The sequence below is a fragment of the Corvus brachyrhynchos genome, unplaced genomic scaffold (genome assembly GCF_000691975.1).
Source record: "Corvus brachyrhynchos isolate BGI_N302 unplaced genomic scaffold, ASM69197v1 scaffold139, whole genome shotgun sequence".
NCBI classification, from domain to species: Eukaryota; Metazoa; Chordata; class Aves; order Passeriformes; family Corvidae; genus Corvus; species Corvus brachyrhynchos.
Genome location: NW_008246062.1, coordinates 3,195,366 through 3,215,731, shown reverse-complemented (window position 1 = coordinate 3,215,731; position 20,366 = coordinate 3,195,366). Strand labels below are relative to the sequence as shown.

The 20,366-nt window shown below is 37.7% G+C and overlaps 1 long non-coding RNA gene across 1 annotated transcript in view; it reads right to left on the bottom strand.

The window, feature by feature from the left end:
• Window positions 1–18,994: 18,994 nt before the first annotated feature.
• LOC108449699 overlaps window positions 18,995–20,366 on the bottom strand; it is a 2,961-nt gene continuing 1,589 nt past the window's right edge. Inside the window, exon 2 of the long non-coding RNA XR_001865967.1 lies at window positions 18,995–19,948. This is a non-coding gene — a long non-coding RNA (uncharacterized LOC108449699). The remainder of the gene's footprint in view (window positions 19,949–20,366) is intronic.

Genomic DNA, 20,366 nt, shown 5'->3' with positions numbered 1-20,366 from the left:
AGGGATAGGAGATTACAGGGATAAGGCATTCAGTTGGGTTTATGGACCCTCTCTTGCAAATCATGGACTTGTGTCAAACGGGAAGAAAGGTCATTGCTGGCACAACCCTCTTTACAGGTGCTCTCAGCACCTGCTAGGAAAGTGACTTAAGAACAACACACTGAAGTTGCTTTTGTTGCATTCAGGCTTCTGCTTACCCAAAATTCAGAAGAAATCAATGAAAATATCACAAAAGGATCGTGGGTTTATTGTAGGCATTAAAAGTGCCACCCTAAACATGCTCTGCAAAAGTCACCAACAAAACTTTTTCCAGTGAAGAGAATCCAAGAAGCCTGGTTTGCAGCCTGGTGTACCCACTACTTTACAAGATCCACAGTTTATAGAACAAGCTGGGCATGAACATTGTATTTATTTGCACTACTGTAGATCACTAAACAAGCAGAAAAGGCATGGGAAATATGTGGAATGCCCAGTAGTTAAGCATGTGTTTTACGACCTAGCAATTTTACTTAATGCTGTTTAGATCTCATCTAGTTTTGAAATAAATAAATAAATAAATAAATAAATGTAGTCTTAGAGTAGTGATTAAGAGCAATTCCCAGAGACATCTGGAGATACTACAGCAATTAGGTTTGCACTTAAGAAAAATTCTTCACACTGATGTTGGTCATGCCTTGAAATTAAAAGGAATAGCAAAAAATATTGAAAGACATCTATTTTTCTCCTCCTTTCAGCCCAGTGCAAGTCTTTTCCTTTATCCCAGAGATGACAACTACCTAGTAAACATACACGTACACACATCCCATACAGGTCAAGCTGCATGTCAAATTAAACTTGCCACTCCTCCAAAGAAGATGAGCAAAAATACATTCAAATTCCCTATACAAATATGCTAAAGACAAAGTCATGAATACTGCTTCCCTTTTGAATGTTTGCTGTATTCAAAGAGCACTGTAAAGAATCTTTAGAAGAGGTATTTTTCCAGGAGGTTGATTTTGTGGGGTCTTTTTCCCACTTAAATGAGTGTTTATTTGCATATGGGAACCTGTACTGACAAATTTTAACAGTAGAATAAAGAAAAGGAGAAGGGAATTAAATGGAGGCAGACAACATGGCCTAGTAAATAAAGTAACAGACTTGGGGGAATCAGGAGACCTAGATACTATTCCCAGCTCTTCCCTGCAGTGTGACTTTAGGCAAGTCTCTGAGCAAGCTTTCCCTCACCACTCTGTTGTCTATTTATATTGTAAACACTTCAGAGCAAGCACTGTCATTTGCTGCATGTTTCTACAACCCCAACTGCAAGGGACCTCTGTTCAGCATCAGAACATCCTACAAATAGTAACTGAAGTAAGCTCCCATGATCCACTTGTCAGTGAAAATGTTAATCTACCTTTCTGCAGCCAGTCTGGCTGCAGACAGTTCTTGGTAGTATGCAGTATCCAGATCATAGAAATAAACAAAACTATCCCAGGAATAAACACAAGAAATTAGTGGTGTCAGCAATGCCAGTGCAATGTCCCACTACAAAAAATCTGGATTCTGAAAAAATGTCAATATAGGGTTTAATAGAGTACAAGCACATGGTCTTTCATCTAAAGTACATGAGTTGCAAGAAAAAAATTAAATGGAGTGGCTTGGTTTCAAAAAGCACAGTATGTATGAAAGAGAGGAATGATTTTCTTCTTGGAAAAGAGTTGGAGGGAATAAGGGGACCAAAGTCCCTTCTGTTAATACCTCCCTATGTACTGTGCATGCTTTGCCTCAGATAATGCAGCAGAAGCTGTGCTCGCCCTAGTACTTCATCCTTCCCTAAAGGAAATTACTATAGCCAGAGAGTGTGAAATTGTGTATTTTGTCCTCACAGAAAAGTATTAAAACAAAAAAAGATGGAGCCTGGCAAGAGAGGGTTATCTACATAACTCTAACGTCCACGACAAGGACAGGAGGTTAGATTCTTCTGGCACAGAATGTTAAGTTGAAATGTGGAGCTTTCCTGCATAGGACACAGCTGTGGATGTTCTTTGCTTAACTTTTGGAGAAGTGTTCAGGGCTTGAACTTCATGCTGCAGCATGGACAAAAAGTTAAGTAATCCTGAAATACTATCTTAATGTTTTTTCTTTAATGTGGTCATTTCTGACATCTACCTGTGTAGGCATTCCTAATTTTAAGTAAAAGGTTAAGACCAGTTTACTCTTTACTCAGAGTTCAATCACCATTGACATAGTCATTTTTCACACCTCAATGGGACTAGGGCACAATGAAAATTTTGGAACTTCAGTGGAATGAGTCCTAGGTTATCTCAAACCCTGAAATGAGAGCCATGCACCATGAACTCTGATCAAAAGAGGCATGCACAGAGCACAACATACAACAGCTTAGTCCTACATCAAAACATATTAGCCTTTCCTAGTAGCTTTATCAAGCCCTGTCTGCAGATTGTGACAGCCAGCACGTATCAGATAACAAAAGGGCCTTGCAACTCAATATGTATAACTTAACATTAATGCTGCAGGTCCATATAGCCCAGTAGACTCAGGTAGTTATATTACACTTGCAGTAGCTTTGAGCTCAGCCCTGACTAATCATCAAACACTGACTCCCTTCCCAGGGGGATTTTGCAGCCCTTGCTGCAACTGATGAACATCTGTGATGGGTGAACCACAGCCAGCAACTAAGCACCCACTCAGATTCTCACTCACACCTGTCCCTAGCAGGATGGGGGAGAAAATAGGAGTAGTAAAAGCAAGAAAACTCATTCAGGGCTCTAGAGAAGGCAAGAGGGGAGAATCCAAGTGACACAAAGGCAATTGCCACCTCCCACAACCAGAAAGATGCCCTGTCAGTCTCCAAGGAAGAGCTGGCTTGGAAGACAGCCCACACACCCTCTCCAGTTTTTGTTGCTGATGGGATATGTGGTAAGGAATATCCCTCTGGTAAGTTTGGCTCAGCTGTCCCAGCTGTGTCCCTCCCAACTTCTGGCCCACTCCCAGGCTGGTCATTGCAAGGGGGTAGAGTAAGAAACAGGAAAAACCTTGACACAGCAAACACTGTTCAACAAGAGCTAAAACACTGGTGTCTTACCAACATTGTTTTAGTCAGAAATCCAAAACACAGCAATATACAGGCTGGTGTGAAGAAAGTTATTTCACTCCAGACAGATCCAGTACAACAGAGGAAGTCAATTTCAGTTTGATATATTTGCCCTCATCACCCATTCTCAGCCTGACCCTTCAGATACCTTGTGTTTGAAAGAGGGTCAAATACAATCCTGGGATAAATTCAAAGTAAGTTTATTAAAACTGTTGAATTTCCTTGGGATTCCTTTAAGAAAAGTGTCATTCAGGACACTATGTAAACCAGTGATTTTCAATCTAGGATTTAATAGTGTATTTCAGAGGAGTCAGCTAAGTATGAGGTATACAAAAAGCTGCCCAGGCATCAAAAAATTTTAGGAGTCTGAAAGCAGGGAGTGGAGAGGGAGAGAAAAACTGACTTTAGGAAAATTTGAAGATCATATTGATAATGAAATTTATTTTTGATTAGTATAACACTTTAATTTTAATGTCAGAGACAAAACAATCAAGGACATTAACAATGCAGATGCATAAAGTTTTGTGTGCAGTGAAGATTCTTGTCAGCTTCATTTAAAATTATTTCTTTCTATCCTTTGACATATTTATTTGTCTTTGCAATTTTTTTTTAATTTACTTGTTTAAAAGTTTTCTGCGTTCAATAGCAGCTGGAATCCTAAAATGAAATTAAAACCATGTAGGTGCCAATATATATATTCAATAGATACGAGACTAAATTAAACTAATTGACATTTTATTTACTCTGCTGTTTGTTCCCGCAGAGTTAAAACCGTTCCGAGATCCCATTATATGAAGATATACTCTGGACCATCTGGTGGCCAAACATTTCTGATTATAAATAAGTCATTTTTTGTTAATTATTTATTTGGGACCTTTTGTTTATTACACAAAAAATCTGGAAAGGGAGAAGAAATAGCTAAATGTACTGGGTTTTATAATACATCTTTCATAAACAAAACTAATTTTTCCAGAAAAATCTGGTTGAGGCAGGAGAGAACACTGAATATTCATTTGAATTAGAAAACTCTTTCAGATATGATTCTTGTTTGCAGCCTTTTTGGCTTCACTTTGTATGAACATACAAGCAGCTAGAGAAGACACTCAGAAGTAGTAAACACTTAGCTGTAATGTTAAACTCTAAAAAGGATGGAAACTATTTGTTTATCACAGAGAATAAAAGGGGAGAGACACTTTATGAAAAAGAAAAGAAAGTAAATCCCTTTGATAATGATAACAAAGTTTTGGGAGTATTAGTAAAGGAAAGTTGAAGGCTTTTCATCACTGGAGGTTTTCAAGAACTTATCAACTACTATCAGGAATGATTTGGATAGAACTGATCTTTTTTTGAGGAAGTACGCTTGAGATTTTGACAAAGGACTACTCAGTTTCTCAACATAAGTGCCAGCTGTGTTTCCAGCATTCACAAATATATATATCTCCATATATTTTTGATAACTGGCATAGTTTCGAACTTTAAGCTTCAATCAAAGTCCTTAATACTGTGAGACACAAGAAATCATGATGTTTGAGTCATTGGTTTCAAAAGAAACTTGAAATAAAGACCAAATTTCATTTGGTTCATTTAAAACCTGGAATTTCTTGCTTTGTCTCATATCCTGTGTTCCAGACAAACTTCCATATATCCACACTAGAGAAATACAAAAGACTACAATGTCCAAGAAGCCTTAATAAATTGAGCAGTTATCATTCATATCTGAAACAAAGACAGTATCCATTTCTGAGCATTGTACAAAACCTAGACCTACCATAACCACCCAGAAATGGATGCCTTTGGTCTGTGGCTTTGGGAGCTAGGGAAATCCCTGTCTGACTGCAAAGAAATAAATATGTTACAGTTATAAATATACTTAGTCACTGAAAACAAGTCACTGAAGGCATTTTGAAGGAAAAGCAGCAGCTACAATGATAAAACTGAAGAGGGCATTTGTAGGCAGGGGCAGAGAGCTTACCAGGAGTGCTGTAACACTGGCAAAGTTTGAAAGATAATATTCCTTATTGAGTAGGAATGACAATCAAATGAAGAAAAGTAAAACTTCTATTTTTTTTTTTTTTTAATTCACTGCTTGCAAAACAGACAATTTTCTGTTATCCCTGACAATCCTTAACCACACAGGCAAGAGGAAAGGAGTATTTGCCTTGTTGATCTCAATCCCTCATCAGGGTGGAGTTCTTCCCCTAACCTCCCCTGCCAGGCAGGTTCCATCTCAGTTTTGAGTTCCCTTGTTAGGGGTAATTTTATAATGTTGTTTGTCCAAATATTTTTAATCCTAACAGAGCATACTATCAATTAATTACCCTTCTTACTCTAAATTAAAATATTTTCTTCCATTTATTTCTCGCATTGCTTGTAATTATGAATGTGGCTTCCTTTGCTTCAGGGGGAGTAGCATGCAGAAAGCAAGAGTTGGATTGAACAGTGTACTGTCCTCTATATGTACATTCATATGATCCTGACACACAGCTGAGGTCCTCAAGCAATATTGATACATACCTTTAATCTATTAAAATTAATAAAGCATTCATAAATACAGAAGTGAATGGAAGTTTAGATATTGGTTCCCTAACTTTAAGTGGGTTGTCCCAAAAATCAAGATACCATTATCAGTAGAAAAGGGAAAGGGAATAAATTTGCCTCACTTTATTTTTGTTTGTTTGTTTGTTTGCCTTTTTTATTTGTTCATTTGGTTGGTGTGGTTTGGTTTGGTTTGTTGGTTTGAGGTTTTTTCCCACTTGACTAGGCCTGTCAATGGGTTTTGGGGAAAAGCACTATTTTGGGTGGGGGACACAAAGAACCTCACATCACTTCAGTAGCCCTCCAGCCTCAAATGCCTATTAATAGTCAAAGAAACCATTACTGCAGCCATTAAAATCACACTCTGTTATAAACCTTTAAATGGTTTATAATGTAAACAGTCTTTGTAGTCATGCAGCACAATTTTCTGTGGAACAAAGAATTAGTTCATGAGGCTTTGAGTTAACTCTTCATGGAATTAGAATAGGTGTTAAACAAATAAGAAGGATAAGGAGACAGTGGAGGAGGAGAAGAGGGAGGTGGAGGAAAGGAAGCAGTGAAGAAACTGCCAGCACTACAGAGTTTACTAGTGCAAACATAATTTTTATTTTAATGTTTTTGGTTTGTGGAGTTTTGATGGAGATTTTTTGTTCTTTGGTGTTGTTGTGGGGTTTTTGGTTGGTTGGTTGTTTTTTTTTTTTTTTTGGGGGGGGTGGTTTACTGTTCAAGTGCTATCCACTGGATACTGCCAGTCCTCTGTTTGTTAGATAGAAGAATAATCTATTTCTATTTTTCCTTTGAACACTTACAGTCTCTGTTTTAATCTTCTTCCCAGTATAGTCTAATGTAATTCATTATTTCCTATGGACTTGGAAAATAAATAAAAATTTTGGTGGGGACTAAAACAAAAATGGTCCTGCAAACATGGAGCACTTTATGAGCAATATGGATAGGTAGCATGAGAATTGAGAAACTTGACAGAAAGAAATATTTGCTATCCCTAGGGAGGTGAAAAGGACATGACTGATATGTACATTTTCCCTGGGAAGAAGAACAAGGGAGGAAAGCATGAATAAGGGAAAAGGGATTTGAAGTCATCAGAGGGGCATGCACCGAGTGTATTCCCCTGCTTGAGGGGCAAAACAGAAGAGAATGAGAGCAGGTAATAAAGAGGGACACAGAGAGCCTGATGCAAGGAAGCAAGAGTTCTATGACTAAAAGAGTAGGAGGCTGTGGTGCAGGGCAATGGACTAACCTGGCAGGAGCCATGCCAGGTGCAATGGGTCCGGTGGCAGAAGCATCCCAGTGGGCAAGAGTAAGTGCTATGAACCATGAAAAGAGAAAGGGAATCTTAACCATAGGAAAGCCTGTGGAAATTCTCTTTGTTTTGCACCACTGCATGTTTCCAAAGTATTTTAGAGCGCTCTGACATCCCAGCTAACCCATTTCAAAATGTGTGTGTGTAAATAAGCTGTTAGGTCTTCATTTTGGAGGCACTGGTACTGATAGTGAAATGTACTACAGAATTGGGGCCAGCCAGTAATGCAGATCTCCCCCAAAAAGCTCTGGAAAAAATGACCTGCTCTTTTTCCACCAGTCTAGAAGCTTTTTTAGATAACACTTTCACCTATTTTTTTCAGAATTTTTTTTAATTCTGAACTAGATCTACCAGCCCAGCCAATATCACAGGGAGGTATTGTTTAGGATTTAGGGGAATTATTCTTCTCCTGCAAACTGCGGGGCTGGTTCTGCTTCCTCCCTACAGAGCTAAGAAACTAATTTGCATGATGTTGAAAAAGAGAAATCTTTTCTGATGTTTTTTTCTTTGAATGCTTTATGTGTAGAGCTGTGTTCATTCCCTCCATGGTGGTGATTATTCAGAAAATCTGAGTGAATAACTGTGCCTAAGTATTTACATTTCAATATTTTATTAAATTATCACTCATATTATCCACTCAGTATAACAGGATCCAGCTATGTGGCTCCTTCAAGACCTGGAGAGGCAAAACCATGGGAGGCTTCATTTCTTTCTTTAGGACAAAGTCTAACCATGAAAGTGCATAACCAGTCATGAGCCACTTATGTTATACCAGCCTTGGAGTGAAAACAAAGCTAACCTTTCTGCTTTAGCACAGTTGAAGGATAAAGCTGCTGGCTTTTGGGTCTGGCACAGTTTTGAGCCATGCTGTTGCTAATCCACAGAAAGGAGAAAAGCAGAGAGGAATCTGGAACCATTTTTGTTTCCCCATATTAATTTTTTTTGCTGTTCTGTTGACAGCTTACTGTACTGCTGTTGTGTTTTGGTGTGGTCATGTCTACAGACAATCAAGAGGGACCACATGTCTCAGTTTTCTAAATCCTGTATGAGGCCCAACACATTCCAATTACCTGCCTTCAGACACCTCATAGTTCATCTCATGGATTTCCTGATATTTGAGGGAAGTACAATGTCAGAAATACTATGGGGCTAGTGTTTGGCTATAATATACATTTTAGAATCCCTAATTGTTCATTTCTCCTAATCTCATCCATGTCAAAAGGAAGAACTGTGCCTGTCCTTAGCAGGGCTGGACTGGTTTGGTGAGTTATTTTATGCTTTCAAAGAGCTGTGTGCATTGTGAACGTCATTACATAGACTGTATTCTTGATCATACAAAATAGGAAGTAGTGACCAGAGCTAAACTGAAAATCTGGCCCTATAACTTCAAAGGAAAGAAGAAAAGGAAAATAAAGTTACCTTCAGAGCAGCTTTTGTACCTGCACACACTAAGGTTAATCAAATCTTATGCTTCAGAGTATATGGCTGATTAGCTTGTGTCTGGAAGCACTTCCCCTTATTTGCCATTCTACTCCTAGCTGCAGAAAGAGCAAAGTTCATGTTAGTTCTAGAATATTTTTTGTCATTTTTTCCCTCATTCACTTGCCAAAGAAACTTAGAAAACTACTGGTTGTACTGAGAAGTGCCCTATGCAGAGCAGCTCTATTTTGACAGGGAGATTAGGAAGCCTGCAAGCTTTGATATGTATTAGAAAACAAAATTATTTTGCACTTATTACTGTGAAGTGCCTCCTTCTTACGGAGCTTTACATCTGAGAAAGAATTATACTTCTATGAACCCTTGAGGTAGAGAAGTCTTCTCCCTCCTGCAACCTATCTTTGAATTGTGACTTAAATCATAGACTAAATGGAGGCTAGTGTTGTGGTTTTTGATTTGTTTTGTTTTGGTTTTTAACCTTCATGGTTAAGTAAGAATGTCCAGAATGAAATCTCATGAAATCTCAGTACTCTCCTTCCTTCTCTCTCTCGTGCTCATTTCCATATGAGATCCTCTTCATCCTGTTAATCTTCAAAGTCCTGTGTCAACCTACCTATTAATTTTGGCATTCAGTTCTGTTTTTTTTTTTTTTTTTTTTTTTTTTTTAGTAATTTTGACTTGCAGATTTGAAGAGCTCTGTCCATTCAGTACACCTCTATCAACTTCATTACCACTCTGGCAATTTACTCTTGGTGAAGAGCTGGCCATGGGGCCTGTAAGAATTTATGATGTCAAGGTCATGTAATTACAGGCATTTATAATTTCATGAGAGTTTAAGGTGCAGATAATTTGCAATGTAATTATTAGGGATTTAAGCACCTGTGTGCATGCCTGGCCTCACCGACTGTCACAGGGGTGAAGCAGGTACCTGAGCTATCCATCACATCAAAAAGCACCATTGGCAAGGCACGATCTGTTGAGAGCACTTCTTCCACTCTCCTTCTCATGCTGTGACCTGGGTCCAGCCTATTTCAGGTGATGCAGGTTTTGAATGATTTTGCAAAGTGGATTTTTCACTAAAAAAATTATGTGAAACAGAAGACTGGATTGTTACATAACCTTAAAAATGAAGTGGGCAAAACTCTAACATCAAATTGAGGGTATGGGAAAAGTGTGGTTCATTTGTCAGAGAGGAAATTAGGCTGTGTGTATTTCATGGCTTTAGATATCAAGCAATCTTGAGATGTGCTAAGGATTAATTATTCTGTCCTGGTAGTCTTGGGAAGGCAAACATATTTTGGCTTCTGAAGACCTCTGTGGGACATAACAGCAGAACCTTTAGGCAAGATATTTTTTTTCCTACCTCAGATAAAGTTCCTTATTAAGCATCTTGAAGAAAGAAAGTTTGCATAATACCTGATCCTTGTCATTTGCTTTCTATCTGTCTAACAAAAGCAGCAATTGAATTTCTCCTTGAAAACGCCAAATCTGACTGAATTGACAGGGAATTTTGGTCAAGGGATTTTCGGAAACGTACCCTACACTACTCAAAGCATCTAAATGACCTGCAGCCAAAAGGGACTTCCTATAATAATTACAGAAGTCTGGTACATGCTGGATGTGTTATCATCACACACAACTAAAATAATATTAATTAGCTACATATTTCTTGATGAATTAGCCAGTAAGAAAACAAACAAAAAACCAAACAAACTAAACCAAAACCTAACAACCCTCCCCTGTCAAGAAAAAAAAGAAAATCATGAAATTATGCAGAGAAGTGAATGAAAGGTAACTACTCAGATGACAGTATATCTGACCTTCTTGGACTGACCTTAATACTTTGATAAAAACTGTATAAGGATCATAGTTTTTTGGGGTTTTTTTTCTAGTCATAGATTGCCATGTTTTCATAGGTTTAGTCTTATACCTTGTGGAAGAGAAAACAACTATTTCTTCTAACTTGTACAAAGCAGTACAGAGAATATTTTTAGTTCATTTTCCTTAGTAAAAATGTCACTTGGAATTCTCTCTTTTATGAACTATAGGTTTATTTGGAATAAAGAATAGTCCTTAATTAAATTACATTTCTAGGGTTTAATATGTTTACATTTTTATTGCAGGGAAGAGAGCAGCAGTTCGCTCTCAACTTATGTGTCTGCTTGCAACATTTTCTCAGCCACCAGAAATAAGATGAAATTTGGTGGAGCATAAGCATTTATTTTTATATTATACCAGATTTTCAGAATATCTTTATGTATTTATTTATAATGTTTATCAGCACTCTAATGCTAATTTAATCTCTTTGAAAAAAATGTGTCATCAGGCTTGTAATGAATGATAGATTGGGAAATAGGGAATTGATAATGTTTTGCCATTTCAATGTGGTCTGAAATTCTAGTTTAGATCTACACTTAGGAATTATTTATATCCTCTTATGTCATATCAATTTAAATAATATTCCACTCATCGAGGCATAAAGAATAATGTTAATATTAAAGTTTCTATTTAAAATTTGCTAATTGCACATGAAGGGGTTATATCTGCTGCATTCAGGGTTTTTAAATTTAATTTTATTGTATTAGAAAATCTATGAGGTTAAATCTGCAGAAATTATTGCTTTTAAATGTTGTATAATAAGAATCTTGCTGCTGTTATGAGCACTGAAAAATGTGCCTTCATCTCAAATAAGCCTTGTTAAAGCTACAGTTCTGGAACTGCCAGGATTTAATACTAAATTTGGGCCTGATCCAGCTCAGCTTTACTCATGTGAGTAGCTTTGTCTCCTCTGAAGAAATCTGTGCCTGAGCAAGGGTTACTGGAGATCCCTCTGCAAGGGTTACTGGAGATCCCCTACTGTTCTGGGGAAAAGCAGGGAGTGGAGAAGAAATAAGGATGAGTATATAATTTCCACACATTTAGGCATTGGCCTCCAAAATTAATATGTCTCCAAGAAGTCCTTTTTAGAAGCAGGGGGTAAAATAACAGACTGAACCTGTGACAAGGTATTAAAGGACACTGAAGACTTTTTTTGACCCATTTCCACACATCTGAAACGGGTGGACAGTGTCAGAGGCTTGCAAGAAGTGTGAGGACTCAGCAGCTCCATGCAGACAGAAGATTCCTCTACCCTCCGACCACTCTCAGCTCCTGCTCAGTGCTGCTGAGGGCCAAAATCAGGAAAGCACATTGTCAATAACAGTTTGCTTGATTAGACCCCTTAGGGGAAGTCACCAGAACTAGTTTTATCCCCAGGGAAAGGAAATTACTAAAGTATATATGAGTCTATTGACTACTGAAGTCATGTGGAAAACAGTCATTGACTTCACCCTCAACAGGAAACAGCCCAATATGACTGTAAAAGTTATGAACTTAAGTGAGTGACACTTTGCTTGTTCTAATGCCAAACAACAAATCAAATTATCTTCCTTTCTGCTCTAAGCACAGATACTAAGCTTGATTCTCTTCCCACTTTCATACAGTGACATCATTCTGGAGGAAAAATCTTGATGACAACAGGATTAGATCATGAGCAAACTGATGAGAGAGCAGAACCAGTCCCATTTGTCTATGACTGATATTTTGAAATTGCTGAAGTTCTAAAGTTTCAGATTCACATTGGACAGGTCTCTGTCTTCTGATAATATATGCTTTTAATTTTTAGCCCTAGATGAATCTGAACAGTTTAATATTTCATTTTAATTAATCATCGAAATATTAGGATTCTTATCCTAATTTGAAGCTCCTAAGTTTGAACTATTTGTCTTGGAATCTTCCCAGGACAAGCTACCACCACATTAGATCAGTTTCATGTCCTAATTGGTACCACGAAGAAAAACAGTAATCAATTAAGTTGTCAATTAACAAACAAACAATTCTTCAGTGTCCAGTAAGGTTTTCCTGCAATATGAAGTGGGAACTTTTCTGTAATCTCCAGACAATATTTAAATTTCTGTGTACACATATGTATGCACATGCGCACACACACACATGTATAATTTAAAGGTATCCTTAATGTTATTGCAATTATTTCCCTCCAATCTTTAGCACTGCCGTGGAAAGAATGCCACTGAGCTCAAATGATGACACTGATAGCTGAGAGGCATTCGTTTTGCAGTGGCTAATTAAGCATATGAAGGCCACGTAAAGGATTGGTTCTATCAGCACACACTCACCATCAACAGCCTGTCCCCTGCAGGGTTAAGAAGAAGACATTAAATGATCACCTGTCCCAAACACTAAATGACAGTTTCAAGGTAGCAAATGAAGCCTGAGGTTATTGACAGATAAACTTGATTCTTAGCTTTGCAATCAAAGGAAGAAAACAGTTGAAGAAAATCACCTTCTGAAAGCTTGGAGACCTCTAAACAGAATTTTGCGTTGCCCCTTTATATGTGTTTTCCAGACATGCTCCTTGGGAGAAATTCTCATTTCGATGAATGTTCAGGCTATGCAAATCTTGAGCACACAGCTGACACCCCTTGCAAGCCCCGCCTGCCCTCCTCTAGGGATGAATTACCCCTCCGGTACAAATTACACATGCACACCAGATGGGGTGAATTGAATGCTCTAACTAGAAACAGAGGGAGAATGATCTTGTGTTTAATATGAAGGTCGGGGACTCAAGAGACTTTGATTCTATTCCTGGCTCTGCCCCAGACCTTGTATAACTTTGGGTGACTTGTTTAATCGTTCTGCCTTGGTTCTTCTCATCTATAAAATGGGAATGGTAATACTGTACTACGTTGTCAGGGTGTTACAAAACTAAATGACTGCTGGTAAGATGTACTGCAATCTATAGCTGAAAGAGAACACAGACAGGCCATTTGTTACTGCAAATAATCATTTGGGGCAGGAACTTTAACTTTCTCATGTCTTCTAAAAATATATATATTCAGGCTTACAAGTTTATTTTTAGGGGTGCTTTGGAGTAATTTCTCTCTAAGAGCCTGCAAATGGCACAGAAAGTAAAGTTTTGAGAACATACAAACAAATACTAGGGGATAACCTTTAAAAACGTGGGTGGGGTAAGAAGAAAAAAAACCAAACCAAAAAAACAACCAAACAAAACAAAAAACCCAAACAGACAAACAAACAAACAAAAAACCCACAAAACCAAAAACAAACAAAAAAAAACCAAACCAGCAAAAGAAGGAAGAAATTATGTCACCTTTTGGAAAATGTTTTTTTTTTTTTTTGCCTTTTGAAATCTGTATTATGTATACCTCAATTGCAAAAATAACCTACTGATCAAGGAATGATATTCCACACACACAGACACACATAGCCTTTTTGAAGAGAATGTCTCAGCAAAGTGTTTGACTGTTCTGGCATATTTATGTCATATTTTGTTTCTAGACAAGCCCATCAACCAAGTTTTTACTGGTTTCCTTCCCTTGCCTGTTCCCAGAGTGCTTCTGTTGTTAGAAAATTTAAAACCTAAAAATATCTCTCTGCCCTAATGAAAGGAAATGAACAGATTTACTAAATTATAATGATTGTATTCTGTATAATGTTATCGATGAACGACAGCTCTCTAAACATCTCTCTGGATTACAGTGCCACTTTGCCATTACATAAGATCTTTATATCAGAGGATCTCAAAGCATTTTCTGGAAAGTAATTAATTAATTAACCCTAACCATCCTGTTTTGTCTCAGCTGGAGCCAAAGGAAAATTTTTTCACTGATTTCAATGGCAGCTGGAGGTCGAGCTGCATGATTAGTACTCCTGTAATTTGTCCACTGCCCACTCTCCCCAGAACAAAAAGACACCACAGCTCTCTCTTTCATAGACTCCACTGTCTAAAAGCCTTATCCAGGTAACTTCCTGCATACTGATCGGCTCCTGAGTTCAGTAAGACACCTCTCAGGGAGGTTTAGCAGGATCTGGCCCTGCATAATCAAATGCCCTCTCTGATTTTCTCTTGTTGGTAAAGTTTCAAATATCAAATATTCTGATACAAATTCTCGCCTGGATTGAGAAGTGATTTATTTTAATGGAATAGTATCAAGGCCCCCTTTTGTTCCTCTCCCCGTACACCTAGGAAAGAAAGGACATCCTTTTTCTCCCTCAATGAGCCTGCAAATCACTATTCTCCCGGGAGTCTGAATATCTATTCAAAAAAAGTAGCTAACTCAGAATCTGTTCTCATCTTCTCGTTCCTATAATTAAAGTTTTAAATCCTCAACTGTAGAGGTCAAATAGCACATGTAGAACATTTGCACTCCAGCTTACTGACTGTCAGCACAGGGCCAAATCCTTACGTTTTTATGCAGTCAATGTAGTTGACAGAATTTCTCCTGGAGTTAGGGCCAGATTCAGCCTATTCCTATTTTTCGGATCAGTAAACTAAGGCACAGAATGATTATGGATAGGCACAGATACCTGCTCGTGGCATAAGGATGAACGGTCCAGGATGTCAAATCTTGGGTTTCAAATGCCAGCCCTAAAATGAATGTTGTCAACCTGGTAAGTGCAAAGGAAAAATAAATCACTTTGTGGCAAGAAAAAAAAATATTGACTGAAGAAGGCTGACTTTACTTTGTTGATTCTGCCAAAGATTTTTGATCCTGATGTACTCAGTTACTTGACAGGTGCTTTAGACTCTCAGTATGCAGCAGGATATAAAAGTAGATCTCCTTAACTCTTCGCTGAAGACTGTTTCTTCAAGAAAAAAATGAGCAGAATGCCATTTATATGCATGTTCACATACGTATGTATATACATATTTGTATGGCTTCAGAGAGAACTGGAATATATGCGAATTTACATGCTTGAGTTAGTTCAACAAATTGTGTCCCATTCATGCCTGCCCCGGCATGCAGCCTGAAGATTATGAGCCTGCCATGTGACTGGGAGATGGGAGGGGTTTGTGTGTAAAACTGCTCCTACACCCACCACCAGCCACAGAGTAGAGACTGTCAACTCTTTGCACCCTCTGCCTGCCATCTCTGTGGACTTTATAATGTGAAAAAAAGTATTTTATTCTGTATATTTACAGCAGAAAAAGAGACAGAGGTGTTCTGAACACTGGGATCTATTGCATGCTGTAAACTGCAGACAGAAGGAAAGGATTGAAATAGAGGGCAGCTTGAACCTGGCTATTCATGTAATGGGATATGTCATGGTTTGGCCACTCTTATTTCATAATTTCCCTTCTAAACGTAGAAGTTAAAAAATGGAGAATTATAAGCAAACTAGATTAAAACTTTTAGATCAAAGCCCCCACACCACCTCAAATCTATGCTGATGCTGAACCAAATATATTTAATTATTGTCAACATAAATTGACTTGCCACTAAATGAAATTGACTTTGAAGTGCTCTGTTAGGTGATTTATTGTGTTTTGGTTTTGCCATGATCTGCACATGATTTCCAGGTCTACATAAACTAAAAATCTGACTTACTACTTGCAGAGCCTTGTGGTGAACCAGATGTTGCACCTGTTGCACTATTATCATTAATGCTGCACCTAGTGAGAATAATCTGTTACTTCATGTTGAACCTTATATAATCAACCCAGTGTCAATTTGCTGCTTCTCTCTCTGGACTAGGGACCAGTTTTTTGGACTAAGCCTCTCCCTGAATATTTTCTGTGAACACTGGTCCAAATTCTTTCCACTTGTCTTCATCTGACTACCTAAGGGTCTGATTTAGGAATGCCTGCACTGTGGAGCTGACTGAGAGGAAGGCAGGCAGCCTGTCTGGTGCTAAAGATTTTAAGTGGCCATCACTGTCTTATTATGATTATGCTTGTAGTGAAGCTCTCCTGCGAGGAGCTATATATATAACCTTGTATGTGATGAACACAGGTGATTGCAGCAGGAGACAAGGAATACACAATATGCCATCACCTCCGCTGAGTAGTATGGGAACAATTTAACTTTACTCACATGAGAATGCAGGCTAATGCATTTTGGGATTTAGTTTCTTTTGCATGTCATTTTGCCCTTCCATTATTAGCAAATATATATCAGCAGAAAACACTCATTATTTAGCTAAATTATGGTAACAACAACAAAAAAAAAGCTAACTAAAAGGAGGGAGGAGGTGAGAAAGAGAGGATTTCTTTTCTAGCTTAGGCATAGATGAAACCAGAAATACCATGTCTGGAGACTCCTGAGAACAGGAACAGGCTTTAGCAATTGTTCTAGTTCTACCTTTCATATTTAAATTTATTTGAGTGCAAAAATACAGGCAGGATTGTAGAGACAGTCTACTAAAAAAAGAAAAAAACACCCCAGAATTAGCCAAAGTTTTACCAAAAAAAACCCAAATAATCCCCCTTTGCCACCACCTTATTGGAAATCAGAACAAAAATCTCTAAAAAATAAAAGCTTTTCAGTTTGCTGTTAAGTAAAATGTGCAATACCAAAATTCATTATACACATCTTTTTTTTCAGCCAAGTTATATCACTTATGTTATACAAACAAGGGAATTTGTAAGAAGGAGGTTTCAGTCAATGCAATCAATATCCATAAGAAAAATTTACTTTAGTCATAAATTTTATTTGGAATTCATATGGAATAATCTATTTATTTTCACACAGATGCACAAAAACCCCATCATAAATAGGACAGTCCTGCCACTTTTCTGCTTTGTAACACCCTTGGAAATGAAAGGAAACTGACTCAATGCACACCAAAAAAAGTACATCAGGCCATTCTCCATTTCTTCCTCCTCCAGAGCTCAGTTGTCGACACTACTTACAAATGGCCAAAATAAATCTCAAAAGTTTCCCCATAAACAGAAGTCTCAGTTTCTACTACCTGCTTGAGTTCATTGATTAAGCTATTTTATAAGATAATAAAATAAAATAACCCCCACACACAAATAGAAATCATCACTTGCCCTGAGGCATTCCAGCGCTTCACTCTCCTGCAGAAGTTCATAAGTCATAACTGGAGGTGCATAAAAGGTGCTGGGCTCAGGCAACAGCGGGATGAGCTAAGTCTGGCTGGGGTGAGAGGAAGAGGGTGTGTGTGGCTCCATCCCAGGCAGTTCTGCGCCACACAGGTAGGCACAGGAGCACCTTGCAGGCCTTGAGGTGCACTGACTGCACCCCAGCTTAGGTACAATTGTACCTGCACCTGCGCTCACAGCCTGAGCTGGCCACCCATCTGTCCTTCGACTCTGGTGCATCCAATGTCTGGCAAATGAATGGAACCCACTGAGGACAGATAACAGATATTCATGAGCCTTTTCGAAAAGACAACAGAGTTGGATGGAAAGAGTAAAAAATCCCTCATCAGTTACATCAAGAGCAAGAGATCCCCACTGAGATAGACCAGTGCTGAAACCATGATCCACCCAGTCAGGGTGAAACCATGAACCACCCAACCATGAACCCGATCAGGACTGTGCAGGTATCTGAGGATGAATGCTAACACTCAGGATATCAGCTAAGGCTGCTGCACACATTTTGTGTTAAATTTCCCCAGCTATGGGTACAAAATAAATACCTAGGATTGCCTTATTTCTCATGCAAATCAACCTTTTTTCTTTTTTTCAATTGTCATTATCTTTCATGCTTTAGTCTGTAGTTAGCTTATAATGTCCCAGTAACAGAAACATATGGCAAACGCCACACTCATCTCCAAATATGACATAAGGCCTTCTTACACATCAAAAAAAAAAAGCATTCCTACTTCTCTGATGTATCAAAGCTCACATGGAAAAACTCAAAAAAAAAAAAAAACAAAAAAACAAGAGCATGCAGTTAAAACAACCTAATTTACAAGTAGTGAGTAGGCCAGAACCTCTTTTCAAAAATAATTTCCCAATTTGTCAGAAAAAAACTACTCAGATTCTGAAATTTAAAATTTTAATGTAAGAAGTCTGCTTACATTATGTTTCATTCCAAAAAAAGTTGTACCTATATATAATATAACTATATTCATTTTAACTTTAGAATTAAATGATAGCATTAAATTAAAAAGTGAACAGTTTTTTTAATTTGGCAAGACATACTGGGACTTAAAATGTATCTTGTTTTTAGATAAGCAGCAATATTTCTATTTAACTACTTTGTAACAGTTAAAACCAAAGCAAAATTAATAAATTATTTTTTCTTTCATCTCATCAAGAATTGTAGGACCTCACAAGTGTTTACAACAAGAGAATGTTTCCTACCCAAAGATAGAACTACAATACAAAGAAATCCAGCAGCTTTTCCAAGGTCATCTATGAAATGCAAACACTTTGTTTTCCCATTATCTATTATGACTTTTGAATTGCTGTGAAAGCACAAAGAAGGAGATTACTGAAGACAAATAATTTTTATTATTTGCAAAAGGTGTGTGCATATGTTTGTACTTTTATTATCACATAAACTAGTGTAATCAATAAGCTTAGCCATATTTTAGAGCCTAAGACTTCTATTTACTGAAAACTTTGGTTTTCTATATTGTATTATCATAACTGATGACCTGAAATCAAAGTAGCATAGAAATACTATTCTGTATTTGTATTAGTTAAACTCTTCTACTGCATTAAGTATATAGTAATAAAAAGGAATGCTGTGACAGGAGTGTGAGGAAAGTTTAAAGAAAAGGGATTTTTTTCTTGTTTTTCAACCTTCTTGACAAGGTTTTCACTGGTATCTTGCTTTACATTTTTAACATTATTATATCTATCTTACATGAGGACCACTAAGTACTTCTGATCAAGTCTTGTTCTCTGACTCTCCTTCTTTTTCAGTTGCATAAGAACCTGCCTTGATCAAACCTTGGCATATTTGCCATTCTCAAGATGTAAACACAGTCAAGTCCCTGCAGCTCATCAGATAACTGAGCATCAGCTGAGATTCAGCTGTGCTCGATGTGCACATTATGAGTGTGTAACAGATGAATCATAATGCAAGTTATCTGAAAGCCCTCTCATTATCTCACCTTCACTAAGGACTTACATAAGCAGAGACACAATATGTATAAACATGCTAAACTTTGGTAGTTTCAGTATTGGTCTGAGCCTAAGAGTGTACCCATCCCGCATATATACACCATGCTTGCAGACAAAACATCTTCAAGTATAGAAAGGTGTACAAATAATTGACTGATACAGGCTTAAAATACCTTCATGCATGAGATTTTACTCAGGTCATAAACAGGTTGTGGTCTTACCCTGTCTGCAATAGAGATCGACTGACTGTTGTACATCTGAACAAGAAACAAGGCTGAATGCCATTGTTTTTATTCCTCTGCTCGAGGAAGCTGCTTGAAAGGCTGATAAACTCTTAGCTATCCAAATCTGAAAAGATAGAGAGTCTGAGCAGAGTTAAAGACATATTTCTAAAAGTAATTTTGCCAATTAAAGAGGTTGAGTTTACACAGCAATGTGATAGATAAATTGTCCAACTTCCTTTTGAAATTAGCATTGAACTTCTATGTTTTTAGATACTTCTTTATGCATGACTATATTCCAGGAGTTTTGAAGACTTAAAAGCTGCAGTGTTGCTGTTATTATTAACTGAAAAAATGGTCCATCATCTCTCTAAATTGCAGTCATGGTATTTTAGGATCTTCAGAAATTTCTCCTGCTTTGATGGGCCATGCCAGAGCCACTAGAATAGGAAATAGGGAAGAGGAACCAAAACAAACAACAGTTTTTTACTGAACATGGAAAAGTCTCCTGGTTGTTGTTCAAGTAATTCTGAAAATACACACACAGACCTGCTCTTCTTTAGAAAGTGACAAACAGAAGAAGCCTTGATCCTTTCAATTAAGAATCACTGCCTAGAATTCAGGAGACTTCAGTATTGGTGGTACAGGGAAAGGCAGGGGGAGCTTTTTTCTTCTGGAGTCTTAATGGGTGATTCTTCAATAGGGAGGGAATGAACAAAGGATATTCCAAGGAAAAGAAAAAACAAAGAAAGGGGGGAAAAAAAGAAAAAAAAAAAAAAAGAAAGGAAAAAAGAAAGAGAAAACGAAAAAGGAAAGAGAAGAAAGGAGAGGAGAGGAGAGGAGAGGAGAGGAGAGGAG